Below are 24,366 nucleotides of genomic sequence, written 5' to 3' on the forward strand. Positions count from 1 at the left end.
TTGATTAACTTGCAATGTGTTGGGCCATTGTGAAAGAGCGGAACGTGTGCCAGGATACCCTATGTTACGATACTCCGACCAATCACACACGGACTTAATCTATAAATAGATAAAATAAGTAACTGTAGTAATAATATAAAATAAAACCGTAAGAAAACCAAAACAGTACTTATTTGCATGCAAACAGTGTACGAATGTGTGTGTGTGTGTTTGTGTGTGTGTGTGTGTGTGTGCGCGTATGTGTGTATATTAAGTTACACAATTCAAAACAACCCAGTGGTGCCCCACTTTGCATTGTGCAATGGGAGACAAGTTTACACCCAACAAGATCATCACTGTTCTTCTAATTAGCTGTGTATGTATGTTCAGGTAATTAATTAAATTTGCGATCCCTTACTGTTCAAAGCTTAGTGATTAATCCAAAGGAGTGACAGCAATGTTTACCTTGGCTGTTACTTTCGCGGTTAATGTTTCAACTACTTACAAAATCTTGACATCAAAATGGGGAAACTTTAGAAAATGAAAACAAACTGAATTAGGTACAAAATGAAGGCCGATTAAACAGATTTTGCAAGGAAATATGACATAGAAACATAATGATTCTTTCTTCTTATTTAAGATATATCTCGCCGACCATCTCAATTCAACGCCATAACTTTGAGTTCCACGACGTTAACTCTTACCCATATTTGATCTAATTAACTCCGTATAACTCTTCCTCCTCGTCTCTTTCCTACGATCTTCCCTTTTATAATTATTGGCTGCCTCTATGGCGGAACGGTTACCATGCCACGCAGAAATCGTAGGTTCGATTCCCGGGCTGGGAGAAATATTCATATGACATACATTTATTTCTCTCGTGAGTTTGGATGTAATTTGTGGTTGTCTGTGTGTTATGTGTGTGTGCATAGCACCCGCGACACAGGGTGTCCCCAGTGCGGGGCTATGTTTAGTGTGTGCGTTATTATTATTATCTCCGAGATCATCTGGAGTCATTACTTGCTGCCCAAGTATTTAAAACTATCCCCTAGTTCTCGCGAGCAACAATCTAACCTAACTTAACCAAACCACTACAGTCGTTTGTTTTATTACTTTAACCAAGACTGGGTGATCATTATTCACATTGACCAGGCTTATCAAATTGCTCGTAAGAGATATGCATTTTTTAATACTAATGTAATGGCCGGTATGCGTTTTGTTCCTACATGTGAGAGAGAGATTGCATCTTCACGAGAATTCACATGGTCATGTTTTGCTTGATACATAATTTGGTGAACAATGCGCTATAAATTTGTCCGTGGTGAATAAATACATTTCATTTGTATGTTATTTAACAATATTTCATGCCCTTTCGACACAGCTACATAAAAGCAATTTAACTAAAGAAAGAGAGAGAAAACCTATCTCTCTCGCTTATCGGTACTATTTCTCTAATAAGTAATAGGCAAGCATTTACATTGTTCTATTCAAGTAAATCTAGGGCTGTCATTCGTTCGGTTTTCCCTGGCGTTGTCCTAATTTAACGGGCGTTTGAGGACACTTTTCGAGTCGAGGATAAATGATGTTAAATGAAAGTCAAAAATGTTATTTTTGGTTGAATAACGAAAACAATAATTGTGATAATCATTGTTTTCAGTTATTCAACCAAAAATTAATTACGTTTCTTAACACTATATGGCTTCTTATTTTCCTGATATTTCGGAAAGGTCACATGCTCCATGATCACGGGTTGACTCACATCATATCATATCATATGAACCTTTATAATCATAATCATTAGTGATAATCATTTGGTGAAATTTATATACAATAAATATGTTAAATGTTCACTATACGTCGAGACTTCTCGTCACCCATACCGCAGAGTTTGAAAACAAAGGTTTTCAGTCAGTGCGTTCTACCTGTTACGGCATACGGAGCCGAGACGTGGACACTCATGGATACGGTTAGTTCACTAGTTGAAAGTCGCTTAGGGAGCTATGGAACAAGCCATGCTCGGAGTTTCTTTGAAGGATAAGGTACGGAACGAGGTTATTCGACAGAGAACAAAGGTCGTAGATATAACTGGTAGAACAAACAAGCTGAAGTGGCAGTGAGCTGGCCATATCTGTCGAAGAACCGATAAACGATGGGTGAAGCGAGTTCTTGAGTGGAGACCACGGCTCGGCAAACGTAGTGTAGGATGTGCTCTGGCCAGATGGAGTGACGATTTTAAAAGGGCTGCTGGCAGCAAATGGATGCAACGAGCTGAGGACCGGGCGAAATGGCGCGCATTGGGAGAGGCCTATGTCCAGCAGTGGACTACGATAGACTGTTGATGATGCTGATAAAGTTAAATATTTGTTGACTTAACCAGATAACTTATAATTTTTTGATTACGTTATGAATTAAATTTGATATCCTCCTATGGCCCTGTGTACTTCCGAGTGTGCGTAATTTGTGAAGTGGTTCAGACCCAGACAATATTATTCCTATGGTCACGTAAATACCCAGTGTACATTATACTGTAAATATCAATAAACATAGGGTATGTAACATAAGGCAGTAACATACGAAACTGAGAATATACTTGTTCTAGTCTGAAGCATGTTATATTTAGTACAATTTAATGTACATTGGGCGTTTAGCGCTTTTCCCATTGTAGTTTTATGTATCTTAAGAGGATTATAGCATTACGTAATCTACATAATTTTTTTTATTTTTTTTTATTAATTTGATGTCATAGAGAAGAGCGTTAATAATTACTTTTCTTACTAGATTACCTCAAAAAGAGCAATAGTTCATTAATAATTACTTATGTATTTTGTTTTGCGATCGTCATGTTCGATGTTGTGAAACTGTTTTTCCAGATTTAAATCGCGTATATTTGTTTTTTCAAACAAACCGCATTTAAATCCGGAAAAACAGTTTCATTTCCTATGTAACATACGCGAAAACCTAAGAACTCGAGATGTTCGATGTTGTCAAACGAAATTGAATAAAATTAATGAAAACGAACCGTTTAAACAAATAAATTATAAAATTTATATAAATTTTAAAATCTTTTTCTGTTTATTTAAAGAGCTCGTTTTCGATTTTTGTTTGCAAAACAATGTTTTAAAAAGTTCGGGGAAAGAACTCTATTTCACCCAAATGTCCGGGGATTATGAAGTTATTGTCGGGCATATTGTTATTACGAACAATTTAGGTGATGGCAGCCCTAAGTAAATCCGTAGTGAAATTTCATTGTCATTCTCCTCAAGTAGAGTTTTTAGTTAACTACGCTACTCGCCTTGAACAGAAATGTTAACAAACATTATCACAAATAGTCTGGCTCTAGGCATACACTGCCAGTTTTATAACTTTTAGTTTGAGTGTAAATTCCTCATGTATATATCGCATATTTTATCTAGAATGCTTAGGGATAGAACGATGAATGGATACGTTTTCGAAATGATCTAGATATATTCTATGTTACATGTTGTATACCTACTATCCAAAATAATTGTACTCAAAACAAGCTATGTTTTCCTTACTCAAAAACATTTTGTAAATTACTAAAAACAAACTTGTTGACGCAATAAATTCCTAGTAAATTGAGGAAGCATTTGTTTCGTCAATTTAAAAACAAAATTGGTGTACTATTTACGAGTATGTATTTATTCATACAAATCACGACTCTTTTAAATAAATCCACAAAGATGTGAATCATTTACTCTGACTAACTGGTGGTTTTTGTTTCTGACTGTGCTGTGTGTGTTGTGTATTTATACATGTAGTGCGCTATTGTGACTCACTGGAGAATAACAAGAAAAATATTTCTAGTCATTCTTCCAAAACAGATGTTGAATTGATACACTCGATAAAAACGTCCTCATTTTACGAAGTGTAAAATTGTATTTTACTTTTACTAAACTTTTATGTATAGTCGTCAGCTGTGACAATGGCTCTTTACAGATCTGTAAAGAACCCAAAACGGTTTGTTTGATAAAAAATAATGAAATATACATGATTTAGTCTGAAAACATATTTTCATTTGCAATTTGATGCTTTGATTATATTTGGCAACATAAACCTTTTGTTTATTTAAACACAAACCAGACCAGAACTAATTTCCATTTTCATCAACACATTTACACGTCCCGCTGCTGGGCACGAGTCCCCTCATGCGAGTGTTTAGACCGTCAAACTGGCCAATGCGGGTTGGGGACTCCACACGTTTTCCCAAGAATTGTGAACTTTTTTCAACATGTATGTTTCATCACGATGTGTTCCCTCACCGAGAAGCTCGTGTTAAATTTGAAATTAAATTTAACAGAACCAATTTAGAAAAGTTTATTTCCCAAATTGGTCCTATTGGGTATCGAAACCTCGCAGTGCTCTCCGTTGCGCCACCGAGGTCGTCAAACACATATCTCCTAGTACATACTTCGTACTTCCCACATTGTTTATACCTGCACAAGTTGCATACAAACTTTCAACTTTGCACGGCAAAAGAACCGTAGAAGCACTGACGTTCGATTTTGAAACACCTTGCACAACTGTCTAGTCATTGGTTTCATTACCTAAGTAAAGCAGTAAACCCGCACGTATTATGGACCTGGCCTGTGTAACAACTTCACACACATAAACATTCCATTTCAAAGTTACGCACTAAAGTTTTTCAAACTCGTTTAAAAATTACGTACCACATTTTATATCGTATCGCCTCTCGTATCGTATCGTAGTCTTATCTCTATCTCATATTCATTCATTATATTTATTAATCATATAGTGAATACTACGGATATACACACAAATGCGCTTTGAGCAGCCTAATTACGAGTATAGATCATGGCCCATAATTTGACCCGGGTAATGGGTGTTAGCCTCACATACGCATTTTTATATGTTTTTAATGTTTTTTGTTGAAGCAAAACTTATAAACCTCATACTTAAATATATTGTTAAAATGATACAGCATCTAAATGCTATTTACAAACATTGCTATCCTAAAAAAAAAATACCCCCGTTACCCGTACATAACCAACTTACATTACCAGCACTTGGAGAGAAAAAATGATACCTGCTATAAAACCCGGTAGTGTAGCAGAATACATAGAAATTACATAATATGATATATTCACCCTACACAATATGCGATTTAGATCGGAAAAAATATTTACATTTTCAATAACAATAATAAAATAATTGGGGTTAACCAATGTTCATTATTTACATAGCGCCTATAAACAATTTTTGTGTTATGCATTCAATTGTGTTGACGTAATTTGAGAAGGTTCGTTATTGTTGAATTTTGCTATTATCAGCAACGCTACAGTAAAGTACATTTATTCTATGATTCCGTGTTTATGTCAATCAATGCTCTACATATATAATTCTAATTGTAGGGTTGGCAGACGAAAACACATAGTTTAAAAATGTGTTAGTTTAATTTACCTATAAATAAAGTATGTTAAGATTGAAAAGTATGTCACTAGCCTTTAAGTTGCAACAAACGAATTTGAATTAGTTGATTATTCATTTAAATGAATGATGTTGGTATATTAAAAACATAACCTCCTAATACCCAGCACTACAATGGGAAAGCAATGAACGCCCAATGTCCATTGAAATGTACTAAATATAATTGGACTTAGTTATGCAAACTAGAACCAACCCACAAAATGTCACTTTCGAGATAATTAGATTTTTGTAAAAACAGTGTGAAGAAATAAATAGGTAAGTTATTTGAGACAAACAACGTGAGTTATGTATAGCATTGAGGATAACTAATATATTATATAGCAATAAATAGAAAATATTATATATTAAATAGTAAACTTTATTCAGTTAACGAGAACCATGTTCTAGTTTTCGTAATGAAAACACTAAGATCTACAGTACTTCAGTACATGTGACATGGATTCATTTACCATATTTAAAAAAAATACATTATATGAAGTTAAGCACCGTGGTTCTTTTTAGCTATTAAAAAGTTACTTATTTAGGGTTGGTACCCTGAAGGACTTTTATTTTCTCCGTTTTGGCTTGGTATATTGCTAGGATCTTTTGTGAGCGGGTAAAGCACACGTCTGGTGTTCTACCAAAATACATAACTCAATTTCACTCGAGGTGTGGGTTGGTTCTTGTTTGCATAACTATGTCGAATTAATTACATTCTTCAGGCCCAAGCAAGTATGCCCTGAGCTTTGTATGAAAAACTTTTTTTTCTAAATACTCCATGCCTACTACAACTATAAATTTGAATGTGATATTTTCATTATAATGTATACTGGGCGTTTACTTCACCATAGAATTAATATGAGCTTTAGGATACATAGGACTTTAAAAGGATAAAGCATGTTTTACTTCCCGTTATGTCCTTGATTATCACATGCTCTTGTAAACAAGAACATGTTCAATACATTAAACATACTTTTACTCCTCTTATGGTAAAAAAAGAAATTGTTCTTTTATACATTTCGGTCGAGTAGATTAGGCAGTACAGGTTGTTTAGTTATACCAAATATGTCCTTCAAATTAATCATATAATAAATTAGTAATAGTTTATGCGGATATCTTAATGCATCTTCATACAAATTGTTACGTCTCGCCATTTATAGTATGGCTAGGTATAAAGTTCGGCTAACATACATAATTATTACAATAATAATAACGCACACACTCAACATAGCCCCGCACTAGAGAAACCCTGTGTCGCGGGTGCCATGGACACACACTTAGACAACCACAAATTACACCCAAACTCACGAGAGGAATAAATGTAGGTAATACAAATATTTCTCCTGGCCCGGGAATCGAACCTGGGACCTCTGCCTGGCAATCCGGCATGGTAACCATTCGGTCACAGATGCAGTTAACAAAGTACAACATAGGAAATTAAACTATTTTTCTGGATTTAAATCGCGTATATTTGTTTTTTTTTTTTTTATTCAAACAAACCAACGTTTCCGACCCTTTACAGGACCCACAGTCACGGTTGACTACAACAATTTAATATAGTAACATTTAAATATTAAAAGTTATTAAAAATATACGATAAACTATGCAGTTTGTTTCAACCGTGTATATATGACCTCATACAGAACATTAACAATTCTGATATAACAACTTTTGAGAATAGATGACTAATACAATAACCCTTCGGCGCCCAATGTACTCACCTTCGCCATATTATGCCCATTTTATTACCAACCAGTTGTATTAAGGCGAGTCATCGGCGTAGAAGCGGAGAAAAATGTTTTGATACCTATATCAAATGTTTTAGGAATTTCCTATTTATATACCGTTATATAAATAGGAAATCTTACAAAAAATATTCGATACACCTTATGACATTGTCTAAAGAATGTGCTAATTTGTTACACGATTGGATATCATTTACCCGATCATATAAAATCATGAAAACAGGCTAAGAAAAAAAAGTCTAAAACTATTTATTTAAGAATAAAATATCTAACTTTACTCATAATTTTTATGTGGAAATATTTCTCTTTAAGTACTACATAGAACCTGCAATTTTGGTTTTCAACTGAAACCCTATAGTTATTAAATTCACATTTTTCCCAAAACTTGAAAATTGCCCAGCGGTTTAACGACACGCTCACTGCCCCGTCAGTTACCATCGGGCGCTTGTCAATGTCGTATATGTCACAAATTTTCTCCGCTTGTTCTTACTTAATTACATTAATATTCTGCCCCGGACTTCGCGAAGCGCGGGCGGTCCCCCACACCTCACCTCCTAAGATCGAGCCTCGCGTTTAAATACCTCGCCTTAAATGGTGTAAATATTTAGATACAATTCAAGGCAATAATTCTTTTCATTCGTCTGTGCAATAAAAAATTAATCGAACAAGGAAACAGTCGAATTGAAATCATTAATAAATCGCGAAATATGCTACGAACAACGTACAAACCCGGTTTACACAAGTGACTTGATATTTACGTAGTTGAATGTAGGAATCTTTTTTCGTTGATGTTGTGTTCAACTTTTTAAATGTCTGATTGTTGTTCTATATTTTTTCGAATTTGCTCTTTTATTTTAAACCGACTTAAAAAAGGAGGAGGTTCTCAATTATACTGTTGTTTTTTTGAAATTTGTGAACCGATTTCGATGATTCTTTTTTTATTGGTAATAGGGTACCTCAGTAGTGGTCCCATTCAAATTTGAAGAAAATGTTCCACCTCTAAGGGTGGCAAATTAGGCGATGAACCCGGTTACCCTGTTTCCGTTATTCGATTCCAACAATGTGTATGGCGAAAGAACTTCTGCCTACTTTGTTCCCCCACTAATAAACGACTTACCGTTATAAGTATGTAATGCTTTTGCAACCACTAATATAAAAAGTTTAAAAAAAATTAATTTTTATTATTATTATTTTTATAAACTTAAAAATTACTTTGTAAAATCTTAATCAATGGCGATAAATTTGATTGTTTATAAATGTATTTATTCAATTTCTGTATAATCTTTTTGGTTAACGATAGATTATTATTTATGCAAATTATTTAAATAATAACAAAACTTTTCTGTTCGCAAATTGAACATATGTATTGTGTGGATACAGTTCGCATTACTACGAACCTTAGTGGTTTAAAATGCGACTAGATACATTGTTGTGTATTACGTTTTAAATGATAAATAAATAATAAAAAAAACATAACTGGGCTAATACATGTAATTCCACCAACTTTTCAGGTCGATTTTTTTTATAATTAAATGTGTAACGTATCCATGATTACCTTGAAGGTGAATTTAGTCTCAGTAATTAGTAGAACTCATTCTGACTGAATCTCTGCGCTTGCGTAACATTGTTGTCGTCTAAAGACCTTAATAGTGTACCTGACCTTCTCTAACACGCTTAACTGGATAATTTAGTTTTGAGATGAATGAAACCAATTTATAAACAAACAAACGTTGGACATTGTAAAGAAATCTATTAGACACCAAAAACAGTCTTGTTGATCTCGTTAAAAACAAAAACTATTTTATTACTTTATTGATTTATTATTATTATTATATTTTATTGTGAAAGGGTATTAGTAGCAGTAGAGCTCCTTGTGAAAGAGTTCGTCCAAGGAAGTACAGCCACCTTACTTATTTCGGTAATGTGATTCATGTCATTCGGTAATGTGTATTGGTGAAATTACAGGCACATGGGATTCGTTAACTTATGTGTCAGAGTAAGAGGCGCAGTGGCACTTCCCCTCAGATCTTTGAAGTTCTGAGTGCCACTGCAACTGTTATGGTCAGGCGTGTAGCTTACCAGGAGCACTACTTGTTCGTCCTGTCACTTGATGATTATAAAAAAAAAATCAAGTAACAAAGTCAAGGATAAGCTAACGTGAAAGCTACCAATGAATGTTCGCATCAAATATGACTTCTGGATTGTTTATTAGAGATAAATAATGTCTATTTATACGTGGAGCTATAAGTTTCCGGAATGAATAAGAAAAAATACTATAAATGGTCAGAAATGAATTTATTGTTTCCCAAAATATCTTCGTTAACGTTAATGCACTTTTTCATACGAATGAACCAATTTTGAAAACATTTATGCCACTCCTCCGTGACAATCTCTGAAACATATTTTTCATACTCTTCGACAGCCTCGTTTGGTGATGAAAATCGTGGACCGCGTAACTGCTTCTTAATTTTCCGAAATAAATAAAAGTCACAAGGTGCCAGATCGGGACTGTACGCGGGATGGCTCATAAGGTCAACATTGTTGATCTTCAAAAATTCATTTGTCCGTCTGGCCGTGTGAGAACTGGCATGATCGTGGTGCAAGATGATACGGCGTTTACAGCTATTTTTACAGAGTTTGTCAATAACTTCCGACTAACAAATGGTCGTGTACCAATCACTATTCACGGTACGACGTTTCTCCAAAGTAACATTAGCCACGTGTCCAGTTTTATTAAAAAAAGAAGGCACTTGCCACGTGCGCCATTTTGGTTGATTTCGGCTCATCTCGAAAGACCCTTACCCTTGATTGCTGCTTTGTTTTGGGATCGTAACTATAAATCCATGTTTCGTCCCGTATTACTATGTCCCACACCAAATTTGACGCCCCTTCGTTGAATCTGGTAAGCATGGCATTGCACCAAGTGACGCGATCGGTTTTTTGAGCCTCATTCAAATTGTGTGGGATCCACCGAGAGCACAGCTTTTTCACACCCAAATGTTTGTGTAATATTGATTGTATTTGACTCATGCCTATGCCTAAAGATGCCAGAATCTCATGGTATGTCACATGCTTGTCTGTTTTGATCATACGGCGCACAGCACCGATATGTTTGTTGTTCACAGCAGTGGACGGGCGATCATCACGAAATTCGTCACTGAGATTCACACGACTGCGTTTGAATTCTGCAAACCAGCTATAAATAGTCGTCTTGCATGATGTTTCATCGCCAAAAGCAGTTTGAAGCAGAGCGAAGCTCCGCTGAGCTGTTCAATTACACTTAGTCGTAGAAAATCATACTACGAAAATTTTCATGAGTAAAAGCATGGTGATGTAGACAACCAATTTCTAAAATGACGCCACAATGTAAAAACAAGTGACAGTCAGATGAAACAAACTGTATTCTACAGCCAAAGAGTTCCATTTTCAAATGTAATTACTTTTTAAATATTGAGTATGTAAGTGGCCAGTTCCGGAAACTTATAGTGCGCCTTATGTATGCGCATACGAATTGGCAGTGTGTTTATGTCATATTCAAGAGTGAAGCCATATAATATTTATAAAAACGAATGTAACGTAATCTTAAGTTGTCGTCCAATATCTTCATAAACATTTTTGTTGATAGGTTCAAACTTATTGACCAATTGAAAATTACAAAAAACAAGCAAACAAGCCTTTTAAACAAAGTCTGCATCAAGTACATAGAGAAATTTGTAAGGTCGGCTGATTCGTTTTGCAGCTCCGTTGGGCGAACGGGCATACTGTCGCTGGTTTGAGTCCAGCCGGTTTTTGGTATCACGACGGTATCACTGCGATCACTAGCTGAAATATGGTAGGACATTTTTTTTACTCTTTTTCTATTTAGGGGCTTTGATCGTTATTGAACATGTCAGCCCCATTAGAAAAACGATACCTAAAGAAAACACTTAATAAAATCCAGACATATAAATAGAAATACTACTTAACCAAACATGTGTACAAAATCTCCGCAGCACTATATGTTAGCTCCGACAAAACAGATTGAAACCACCCAACATTAAATGTACGGAAACAAGCTTGTGCAAATAACCGCGCCCTCATAGGTTCCGTCCGAACACACTCCGTCGATGTTCGATCGATGATCCATGAGGATGTACATCCTCAGGAATCCCACATACTTCTCAGCAATTTGGTGAATTCACCCTGCGCATCAAATCGCACATTTTTGGTACGTTCTGTATAGTCGCAATGCTGGCCATATATACATAATTCAAATGCTAACTACATGATTGTACTTGTCATAATTATACCGATATTGTGCTGATTTTGTGCTTGTTACTTTATTATTATAAATAATGGTAACTAAGTATTTGGATACAGTAATGACACTACAACTCTACCTAGCCGAGTGAACCATGATACAATACAATACAAAAATTCTTTATTGTACACCAAAAAAGGAAACAAATACAATACAATTAAATTAAAAATAAGCGGTGGTACAATGGGCGGTCTTATCGCTTTAAGCGATTTCTGTCAAACAACCTTTGGATGGAAGTAATTATATAATTCACAGGAAAAAGACGGCGGTGTATGAGGAATTACTAATCAATAGATAATAATTGATGAATAAATGCAAAAAAAAATAAATATAAATAAGTAATAAAACCAATACATATATATGAATATCGTAAACTACTATATATTCTTATACCTATAAATATAAAATTTCTAAAACGTAATTTCAAAACATAAAAATACCTAAGCAGTCCAAGTCACACTAAATTAAGGTAGTGTATTTTTACCATATTTTTTAATATATTCAATGATTTCGCTTGTTGAATAAACAAAGGTAAAGCGTTCCACAAACGAATAGCCTGAACAGTAAAGGACTTGTCGTAATACTGGGAGGTATGCAATGGCATCTTAAGTTGGAGAGTTGAAGAAGAGCGCAGAAGTCGGGGGTTGGATTCATGGGCGAATTCAAATCGCTCCTTAAGGTAAGGTGGTGTGTGAGGAATGAATAAGATGCCATAAAGAAGATTAAGAATGTGAGCATTCCGGTGAAGTCTAATGGGTAACCACTTCAGCTCCTTGCGATAAATGGAATGATGATAAATGACATGATCAAATTTCCTCAGACCATAAATTAAACGGATGCAAAAGTTTTGTAGACGTTCGAGCTTGTTGAGCTGTTCTTCGGTTAAATCCAGATAGCAGGCATCATCATAATCAACAATTGGAAGATGATGTGAAATGATTTGTTTTAATTAGTTTAAAAAATACATTTATCACCCTTGACACGGTAGATTGCGATAAATAACTCTCTCTTGCTTACGAATTTCGTAAAATTAAATTCAAAACGAGTTTTTTATACATTTACTGCACGTAGTTTTGAAACTGCTTGGCCTGTAAATCGAACCAGTTCAAGTGAAATACCTGTCTTAAGTTGACATTTGCACTGATTTAATATCTGCTTAATTTAAAAAAAATAATACAAGGATGCACGTAGAAAATGTTGCCTGGAGGCAAACACAATGTATGTAAATATAAAAATTTAATAATACGAGGGTAATAATAATAATATATAATAACGATCGAAACAATATTACTAGTGAATAGACGAACCCAGAATCGTGAGCGTCTAAGGACGTAAATCGGTAATGCCAAGTGCAAACATATCGAATCCATTGTGTCAAGGTTTCACTCGAGTTTTCAAGGTGCACCTATTGCATCAATAGATATAGCACCAAAATATTGGAGACTCATAGTTGTTTGGAATGCAAATAACCTTTGTTCAGCTGTAGGATAGTTGTGATCGCCTTTTTGTTACAAGTAGTAGCAGTATATCCTTGTGAAAGAATTCGTCCAACTAGTACAAAAAAAAGTAATAAAAAAAAAGTAGTAAAAAAAAAAAAGTACTGCCACCTTACCTATTTCTGCTGCCAAGCGGTCATTGAGCATTACTGCGTTCCGGTTTTGAAAGGTGAAGGATCTTGTAAAATTACAGGCACATGGAACTTGTCAATTTATGTGTCACGGTGACGGGCACATTGGCAGTGCCCCTCAGATCTTCGTGATTTAAAGCACTGAGTTTCACTGCAACTATTCGTGGTGTCATAAAAACAGAAACATCCTGTGGTGTTCATTATGAACCAATGAGTTTGACTAGTATATGTATTATATTATTATATCCGTGTACCGTGTGTATTATAGCTTTGTACAGAAGTGCGTAAATTATATTGGACATAGGCCTTGTACCAATATGGACTTGCACCAAGCCTTAGACATATTTAAAAAAAAAAGAAAATATATTTATCAATTTGAAATTATTTATAATTTTTTTGTTCTGCTAAATGTTTCATGCGTTAGTACGATTACATGCTGAAATATGGTCACTTTTTTATTATATCTTGTATACTTGTCAACTTGACACATCGAGTACTTGACATAATTCAAATGGGTACATGACAGACCGGGGAGTTGCCTTTAAACTAACAGGTAGAGAGTGGATCGCAATTTACAAATGTTATAATGTCTTTGACATTAGATTGAATTTATAGTTTTTATATTATTGCAGTGTTTTATAAACATGTATAAAAAATCTGTGTATAAAAGTTTAAAAAACGGGTATAAAAATATAAAAAGTTATTTAACTGAATTGTGTCATTGTATCTTAAATTTTGTTTTGCTGTTTATTTAATGAAATTGTAGTAATAAGATGTTCTAACTTGCTTTTAATTTTATAATATTTGAACTTGCCAAATGTGACATTTTTGTATAAAAAGGCCAATAAATAAATTTAATTGAATTTGAAATCAATTTAGAATTATGTAAGTTCGCTTTCGCCCGCGATCAGGACAAATATTATATCGGATATACGAAAACATTGTCAGTTCGATTGTATTCTATTTATCTTTTATATCTAACGCGTACTCATTGGCAGATTGCGTATTAATTTGTAGCTGGTGGAGCATATCGTTCAGCAAGGAGCAACTTCTCACGGTAAATCACGTCTAAAATTGACCTTTTGAAGACGTCTTGGGTGTTTGTGTGTTTGCTTTGTCGCTAATTAATTAGGGTGGCTTTCTGATCACCTTTGCAAACTCCTATAACGTTACTTTTTTTTTTGTAGTGTTCTAATATTTCCTTGTGGATTTCCGTGTTAATTATGAATTCAGCCACGTTACTTAACCTTTTAACCGCCACAGATAATAAACTAGTTTCGTTCCCTTAGACGCCAAACCTATATAGTGATGTAACATGTTATGAATTTTCGCCATAAATTAATCCAATTCTCTTAAGTCAAAGAAAAACGTAACTGAACATAAAATGAAACTATCAATCCATACTTCAGCAGAATATACTACTAACACAAGGAATATCTTAATATTTATTTGTCAATTAGAATTGAAAATAAAAGGGTTTCATTGACGCCTTAAAGCCTCATTGGCGTATCAGCCAAGACGTTACTGTGTTCCAGTTTTGAAGGGTAAAGGAGCTTGTGAAATTACAGGCACACGGGACTTTCAGCTTATGTCTCAGTGTAACGGGCGCAGTGGCAATACCCGTCAGATCTTTGCGATATAAATCTCTGAGTGCCATTGCAACTGCTATGGACAGACATGCCTGCTTGCACGCTGAACACTAGGCGCACGACTTATTCGTCCCATCACATGGTATCATAAAAAATCATTTTCGTTAAAATTGTATGTCCGTTAGGGCTGTAAAGGATGTATGTCCCTTGGGATAACCATATAAGTTAATGGTATTATTAATAATATAACAATAATGGCATATTTACTTGTGTACTCCACAAAATGACAGTTGTATATGAATCGAAATAATAAATATATGATAAAATATATTTTACATGACTTTTGCTAGAGATTGCTAACTAAACTGAACTAATTTACCATATGATTTATTTTTGTTTACTTACAAAAATTTTACGCAGAAAAACCATAAAGCTGTAGTATCAACACACCTTAGCATTCCGTTTAATGTCGTCACAATCTGTTCAGCAATCCAAATTTCCATAGAAGTGGTCACATCACAACAAAGCACGTGTATCGTTTAAAAGTTATCGTCATATAGAATACGAGCAATTTGTCGCTGGCGTCTGTCTCAAGCCGCACCGGTATGCCGACTGCCCGACACCAAGGCGATTCAGTCGCAAGGACTTGTGTAATAGAACGTCACTCTAAAGCCCTGCACACACAAGAACTTACGTTATATGTATATTTCAGTATAGCTTCTAAATTAAAAACACAAAAAATTTCCCACTTAAGAAATCCATTCTGATAAACACTTTGTATACATAAGATTGTTACACATTGGAAGTGAAATTATTTTTCGGACGTATGGGACCTGTATAGGTCCTGAAACGTCAGTTTGTTTGAAAAAACAAATATACGCATTTTAGATCCGAAAAATAGTTTCATTTTTTTTTTAATAATAACGCACACACTCAACATAGCCCCGCACTAGGGAAACCCTGTGTCGCGGGTGCCATGGACACACACATATAGACAACCACAAATTACACCCAAACTCACGAGAGAAATAAATGTAGGTCATCAAATATTTCTCCCGGCCCGGGAATCGAACCTGGGGCCTCTGCGTGGCAGTCCGGCGTGGTAACCGTTCGGCCACAGAGGCAGTTCAGAAAAGTTCAATTTAGAAAGTAGGCTTTATATATATTTTTACTGACTTAAAAAGAGGAGGTTCTCAATTGGCCTATATTGTTTTTGTGTATGACGCGATTACTCTGACAATTGCGAACCGATTCGATGATTCTTCTATTGTTTTAAAGGGGGTATCTCAGTAGTGGTGGTCCTATTCACATTTGAAGAAAAATAATCGAACTCTAAGGGTGACAAATTAGGGGATGAATCCGGTGTATTAAATTTCACCCACTTTCCGTTAACTGATTTCAATGAAACTTGGCACTAAGACGTAATTCCAATGAAAATAAAATGCAGCGAAAACGGATAAGCAAAGTTTTGAGGTCGGTTTTTTTTATTATTAAAACGTTATAATTATTAAACTGTTGTATGTCCTTGTAGAACATAAAATATTTGTCAATTCTGTTTAGAATTAGCGTTAATTTCGTAAACACTGAGTAATGTTAATTGACATGAATATTTTGAACACAAACATTTATTTATGATTAATATTGGGTCATTCACAATTAGCGCCCAGTTACACGACGCGAAAGTTTTCGCGCGGCTGCCGCGCGGCGACCGCCCAGTTACCACGCTTTCATGTCCATTAATGGTGAATCTGAATTCTATTTACTAGGCAACAATATTTAAATTACTCTGGATAATACAACCCCGCGATCGCCGGGCAGCTACCGCGCGGCCGCCGCGTAGACCAAATTCTAGCCAGTCTCGCCTGCGCACCCGGACGCTCATTTAAGTCAAAACGTAGAGGCGAAAATATAGAGCGTATTTTGCCATGACAGATTCATGCGGTTGCTGCGCGGGGTGAGCGCGATGAAATTCGTGTGGAATAAATGATTTAGAGTTTTATTATCTTTACCTTGACTAGTCTAACATGAAGTTACTGATTTCCTTGAAGAAAATTATAGTACAACAAGTAAAGTAATTTTTTTACTCATTACAGGAAGTTTAAATAATAATAATAATAATCATTTATTTCCAATCACAATGGTATTGATGTTATAATAGATACATACAGAAGTTGAAATGACAATGTGTTTGACCATTGTGAGAGAGCGGAATCTGTACTAGGATACCCTGTGTTACAGTATTCTAGTATTCACTCTCAGACTCGATCTAGAATATGTGACAAAGGTGCAGTTAATGACTATTAATACTTCATAACAAAAATAATAAAAAGAAAAGATAACAAGTTCGAAAGCTAAATCAGTAAGTACAATACGTTGTAATGTGTAAATTGTGTGTGGGTGTGTGTGTGGGTGTGTGGGTGTGTGTGGGTGTGTGTGTGTGTGTGTGCGTGTGCGTGTGCGTGAGCGTGAGCGTGCGCGTGCGTGTGTCTGTGTCTGTGTGTGTGTGTGTGTGTGTGTGTGTGTGTGTGTGTGTGTGCGCGCGCGCGTGTGTGCGCGCGCTTTTATTTTCAATTATTCTGTCGTAAATTATTGTATGTTGTCGAGTTCTTAAGTTTACGCGATTGTTACACATAGGAAATGAAACTATTTTTTTTAAAGTTAGTTTGATAACAAAATTATTTCGTTTAGTAAGGTTTGGGTGCCATTGCTATCTATTGGATGGTAATGCCCGATTATCTCTTATTCAAGTAAAAGTACTCGTGGGTTCGAATTAAGACTCGAACCTGTGAGTTTCTCGGAATTTTTCTGCGAAATTTATTTTGAAATTTACAATGAGCTTTTCGCTGAATGAAAATCATCGTGGTGAAACCTGCACATCGAAACACTTCAATAGAAAGCCCATCCCCGACTTGGTACGAGGAAGAAACGAATGTGATGCCCTCATGGTTTTTGAATGCCAAGCATCAAAGATAACATTGCAAGTAACGCACACGCTAGCGATGCGCGATTGTGAATGATTTCGATATTCGACACGTTAGTAATCGCTAATCCTGTCATTCGAATGTCAAATTAATAACCTACTAATTTTCGTATGAAATGGTTTGAATGAACATTCATTACTAATTAGTAGTACTAATCCTATAGATTCCATAAAGCATTTCTGTTCGTGATAACCTAGCCCTCTCTGACATAATGGTAAATACTGTAAATGTGACGGAGACAGGGATATTTTGGTATGGATATGATGAATGAGGTGTTCCGATATAATAATCATTCGACTCGTGCACCCGACCGAATCGCATTGGCATTCGGTATTGATGATTGTGCTTGGATTCGACTTGGCGAATGATTTGCCCATTCGAATGATTAGTATTAGTAACGTTCAAAGTCGCGCATCGCTAGCGCACACTAATAACCCCACACTAGGGAAACCCTGTATCGCGGGTGCTATAGACTCACAGACAACCACAAATTACGCCCAAACTCACCAGAGAAATAATTGTGAGCCATACAAATATTTCTCCCCGCCCTTGCCAGCCAGTTCATGAAGTCTACTCCCGTTCTGCGACCAAATCAAAAAACAATGTCTAGTAAGATGCTTGATTCACATCCTGCGTCTTTTAATTTTGTCGAATATTACTTATTTCACAGTCATTGTTTCGGACGGAGAAAAGGACATGTGGGCAGGGACTCTCAACTACTACTTTGGCGGAAAGTGCTATAGTGGAAACTTGATAGTGGATCTTGTAATGGATCTTCTAATATTATCCACAAATTTACATAAATGTCGCTGAACCCCTTTTTCTTTTCAATGTATTTCCCATCGATATATTGAATATACGACGATACATACCCAAATTTACTTTAAATATACTTTACATTTTGGCTTTGGTTATACACTAAATGTGTATCACTAATTACAGGTTTCTTACCACGGTATGAGTTATTTTTATTTTCCCAATATTTCGGAACGTTTACACTCGAGTAAACCTGTGACCATGGAGCGTGTAACCGTTCCGAAATATCTGGAACGTAAAAAGAACTCATACCGTCGTAAGAAACCTGTTTTTAGTGATAATCATTTGTAAATACAGATCCCTAAAAGCACTTTGAAAAACATCTCCTGACCAGGATCACGTGGCATAAATTAACAGCCTAAAATACTGTACATATCAAAACGTATTTATTGCGCAGTTCTATTGAGAATTAAAGCCAGTTTATTATAACAAATGCTGATTAAAAAACAAATAATGTTTACTTTAATAGGCCATTTACAAAATCAGCAATATAGTCTTTTATTACATTGGATAACAAGACAACTGCGTCGCTATAACCTGAAACTTATGCACAGCAATTTCACAATGATAAAAAAGTCAATGTCACGAAGCAGGTTTCGTTTCAAAGGCAGAGCAGTGGTTGGCATACTTTTTCGCGTAGCAACAATTTGTAGAACAATAAAAATATGAATCTGTAAAATTAATTTCTATGGTACTAAAGTCGCACATTTCTTCATATTTACATTTGTTTGAATTTTTTGTTGGCTTCAATCAATCAGAACAACGCATGATTGAAATTCTTATGTAATTTAAATGTGAGTGAGAGAGAGAAATAATGTTTGATATGTAGTATATAGATATAAATAGTAGTATACATATTAAGAAACACGGTATAGGCGCCAAAGTTGGCATATAATATTTCACAACAAAGTTTACGGTTTGTTTTAATGATCATCATGATGCTATATATTACAAAATACCTTTTGTTCATAACTGTTTTCAATATTTACTTTAACCTTATTCTGCCGAATGCTTGAAAGGTAGAATTATCATGAATTATGATATTTAAAACGATAATCAAGTATTAAAATTCACATTAATTCATTTGAATGTTTTATCTTCTGAACGAATTTGCTCACCTCAAATCGTGATACACGCAACAAAAGAAGCCGAATGTTTCAAAATTAGTTACATTAATAGATATACACTTTATTTCTTACACACAAGAACAAAAACAGTACAAAAACAACTTAAAACTAATGTGGGTGGATGAAAGCTCGATTAGCTTTGTAGCTTTAGAGGGGGAGACATAGTGCCCAAACGGCAAAATTTTAAAAAATTAGTATAAACAAAAAACGCACATTAAATTATTATCTCATAACTATATAGTATAGGTACCTACGTAAATTTAGTAGCAATAGAGTTCCTTGCAGAAGCCACTTTGTTTACTTTTGCCGCGTTTTTACTGCGCGCCAGTGAAATAGCAACGTAGTATTCGTAGCTTTCTAACTGGTGGCAAAAAACCGTTAAAACCGAAAAACAAAGATCTGCAACAACCACAGAAAGATTTGTAAAGTCTGCTAACTAGTTCCGTAGCCCAATTGGGAGAGTGATACCCTCAGTTAGGCGAAAATGTCGCTGGTTGGAGTCTGAAGTTTTACTTTGTGTTTATTCGGTCTCTGTATCAATAATACAAAAAACTAGTGGACTATTTTCACAAAAAATAAATAAATAATCATGGTATTCAAAATATTTTAATAATGTGACGGGACGAACAAGTCGTGCGCCTGATGGTAAGCTACACGTCTGTCCATAACAGTTGCAAGGATCTAAGGGGCACTGCCACTGCGTCCGTCACCCTGAGACGTAAGTTGACAAGTCCCATGTGCCTGTAATTACATCAGCACCCTTAGCCTTCAAAACCAGAACGCAGTAATGCTAACATTACTGCTTTGGCGGCAGAAATAGATATGTTGACAGTACTTCCCTGGACGAAGTCTTTCACAATCTACTGCTACTATATAAACAAAGTAAGTCGAAATATAAATGCACTAAAATCAACGAAACTGTTGATCAAGAAAAATATAGCAATACCCATCGATGACTGAACTATTGCGTTACAATGTAAGCAACATTAAATAGACCGCGAATTCTTTAACTTTGTCATGCTATTATTTCAAAGTCGGCCAAAAAGTGTTCTATTCGTTGCGTGTTTGTTTCCAATGCGCGCGCATGATCATTACATCAATCGACGTCATCCGGTTTATATACACTATACCCTAAAACTTTTAACCATATTCATCCGTCCAACACAGCAATAAGGTCGATTTTAACGCTTTATTTCTATTTTATAGCATGGATAATTCATCAATTGACTCCCCGTTTGCAGATAATGCAAACATTTTCATAATAGTACAATGGCCGTTTGATATTGAGAGGTGAAAGGAATGTGGAGTATTACGAGCTATGGTTCACTAAGATCTAATAGATGATTAAAAGTCCATTAGTTTGTAATAGAACCTTTGTGGTCTCAGATCAAGTATAAATGCTTACTTTTAATTAAGTTGAAGCTTCTTAACATTCTGTAATTGGAAATAAATTTTATTCAATTAAAACATATAAATTTACAATCTAAAGAACACCACTAGACTTCGTCCTTCGTCAAAAATTTCTAACCTAAAAAAATCCCGCGCTGTATCACGCCCGGCTCAAAAGTTCCCATTTTGTCGCACTGAATGCCAATGTATAGGTATACATTAGACACAAGAGATTTTTACTCGTGTCTGGCTCGAAAATTCCCATTACACTGGCAGCATTGCCTCGCTGGATGGCAATAGACACTTGTTGAACCAACCACACCACTCAGAGTGGTGATCGCAACCGCTATCTAGACCAAGACCCAGCCGTATTCCTGTAAAAAAAATACGTCTAATTTCAAGAGATATTTACAATTATTTTTTTAAACTGCGTCGATTGGTACGATTAGTAAAGCAAATTGTGTAAAATGGAAATTTTACACATCTTTCATTTAAAATTATAATCGTGCAAAACATATCACGCTTCCGATGAAACACAGACTTTACAAAAATAGACCATTTTAAAAGTGCAAATTTATACAGAAAAACAGAAACACATTATGCATTTCGTCACTTTTTCATAGACGGCGCAATGCTTATTGAAATAGTATAACATTTAAGAACTTTCCAAATGCGCACAGTATGTGTAAAAACAAAAAATAAAACTTTTAACACGTTTTCAGTAATTTTTTGCAAATTTAAATTAAATTCCCTGGTTCACTCAACGGAGGTACGATATGCAAAATGCAAGCTAAAGTTCTTTTGAGTTAGGAATTAATTTAATTTCAAGTTTAAATAGTATTCATAGCAGGCTTCATGATTTCTTAAATTTCTCTTAATTTAAAGTCCACATTGCGACGGTTGAGTTGAAATTTAGATTTCTGTACGATAAGATTTCAGATTGAACAAATAGTAGTAAAGTAAAATATTTACTTATTTATGATGTACAGTCAAGAGCACTTTTAAGTTGACACGTTTCACCTTTTTTAGCGTTAGCGACATTGAGTTCAATTTTTATTCCTTAAAAAACGGCAAACGGTCAGCTGATCATTGATCAACTTGTTAGAATGACTGCCGCCTTTGATGATTTTCGATACTAATTCGAGACTATACAAATCTAGAAAACTCGGACCCGCTTCGGATATTCGAGTTGTGTGGAGTTCCAATCCGAGAAAATACGAATATCGCTTGTACGCCTAGAGATAAAAGAAGATCCTTGTAATTCTTTCGGACTTTCATTTCTCGGATTGCTATCCTTTTTATTCCCTTCCCTTTAATCGGAAACAGCATTGTAGCTTTTCGGTAGAAATAGTCAAAACCTAGGCGAGTTCGACAAGGAGAATAGAAAACTCGACCGTCATTTAAAATAAGCACGTACATAAATTTTATTTGGTTTAAAAGTAAGGAAGTCCCCACATTGATCGCCAAGGAGTCACATTAAGCTGGTCTTTCGGTTCGGAATAGAAGCGAAACGCGCCTCGCCTTTTTCGCTTTTATTGCAGTAAAAATTATCTGACCAGCTCACGTTGTTTCCCCGTTAACAAGTGTGATGACTACCTTACAAAATTTTTAATATTGTATTAAATGTATAAGTGTGATACCAACTTAATACTATACTCTTAATAACATTTATCTATTGTCTATTACTATTAATCGATCTGTAAATAATTACATCTTACATAACACCTACAGAATGTTTATGACCTAAAAGCAAGGGTCGAAAGTTTTCAACAGGTCACTCTCCAAAAGGACAATCAACACAATGTAGAACCTTCCAGCTTCGAGTGCCAAAATAAGAGCTCAGTTGTGTAACGAGAAAGTGGACTGTTGTAATTCAATGTATTTAACATTGCCCTCGTGAGAGGAACACTTTGCACGTCGTTCATTGTATTTTAATTTGGTGGAGTAATTGTAGCTAATGTGTTATGTATTAGTACGAGAATTATTTGTTAATCTACGATGTCGTGTACAGGTGTCGTAGACATTTCAACTTTTGCGTACGGAACACTACTCGTATAATTTCAGGTTCTTGCTCCAATATAGTATGTCTACTATGTCATACTATACGTGTTGTCTCTAGGAGAAAAATATTCTACTCTAATTTGCTACATTCGCCACGCATGGCCATCAGCCTGGTGATTACATTAAAGCTGCTGCTTACCTCTTAAATCCTGGTCTGATATCTTGCACAGACAATAATTTAGCAATACGGTTTGCACTTTGAGCGTTAGATTAAGAAGTTCTGGGTTCGATTACCCATCAATTTACCCCGGTAGAACTGAGGTAAATTGATTCTAGGTACCTTCCTAGGTTCATCCCTTTTCTTTGGTGACTATAAGGGAATTCACTCGTTTGATTTCAGATATAATGTCATTTTTGACAAAAAGTAATTCTATTATCCGACACACGCTTTACCAACACGCGTCGAATGCATTCACCTGCGCGCACGCATTCACCGCAATGATATATTGTAGTGTCTTTCGTCCGCTACGTGACTATTATACTCTAACGCCGACCTCGTTACTTAATTTCCTATCATCATGGCGGCACAATCCAAATCGGAACTACTAATACCTAATCTGTTGCATTGAAATGTGTTTAAAGTTTTTTAAGAATAGATTGGTACCTACCTAGAGAGATAAACTAAGACCATTTCACCCCTTACATTTAACGCTTTGAAAAAAATTAATAATCTAATAGTTTTAAATAGTATCTTGAATAACAATTAGACATTAAATATTCTGTCGATTTCTTTGATTAGGTTTTCGCGACAGTTACACATTGGAAATGAAACAATTTTTTCGAATCTATATCGTATATATTTGTTTTTTCAAACAAACCAACATTTAGAGCCCTTTTATCTATCATCAAACAGTCAGCCATAACTATGGGACCGGGTTCGCGATAATAAAAAACTTTAATTTCCAGTCAATTATTCTAAGTAAGATGTAGTTGATAGTAGTATGACTCATTTTAAAAACACTTGCCTAATAAATTGTGCAGAATGAAAAAGTAACCATCGCCATCGCTGCAGTTGCTTTTTATTAGAATTTTCGACTATACTTAGAAAGTACAGTTTAGAAAACTGCGAGCAATACGTGCTTTTGTGTATTTACACATGGCCATTGAGGAATTACGCAACATTTTTTTTTTTCAGAGATTACCTACGAACCTATAGTAAACTGTTTGAAAAATACTTTAATATCTACACAATACAAATATATTACCTGCTTAACGGTTACCTATCAGAAACCCGTTTGCCCGAAATAACATTTGCTCGAATATTCAGAAATATTATAAAACAATCCTAACCAAACCTATTCTATGCG

General features: G+C 35.2%; 2 protein-coding genes across 2 annotated transcripts in view; one reads left to right on the forward strand and one right to left on the reverse strand.

Moving 5' to 3' along the window:
* LOC113226043 overlaps window positions 1-15,295 on the reverse strand; it is a 37,775-nt gene extending 22,480 nt beyond the window's left edge. Inside the window, exon 1 of the mRNA XM_026458547.1 lies at window positions 15,136-15,295. The gene's annotated coding sequence lies outside the window, so the exon portion shown is untranslated. The remainder of the gene's footprint in view (window positions 1-15,135) is intronic.
* Window positions 1-24,366, forward strand: part of LOC113225910 (rabankyrin-5) — a 104,974-nt gene that overhangs the window by 55,665 nt on the left and 24,943 nt on the right. The gene's annotated exons all lie outside the window — the stretch shown is intronic.

Source organism: Hyposmocoma kahamanoa, unplaced genomic scaffold (assembly GCF_003589595.1).
Source record: "Hyposmocoma kahamanoa isolate Upper Pololo Valley unplaced genomic scaffold, ASM358959v1 180, whole genome shotgun sequence".
NCBI classification, from domain to species: Eukaryota; Metazoa; Arthropoda; class Insecta; order Lepidoptera; family Cosmopterigidae; genus Hyposmocoma; species Hyposmocoma kahamanoa.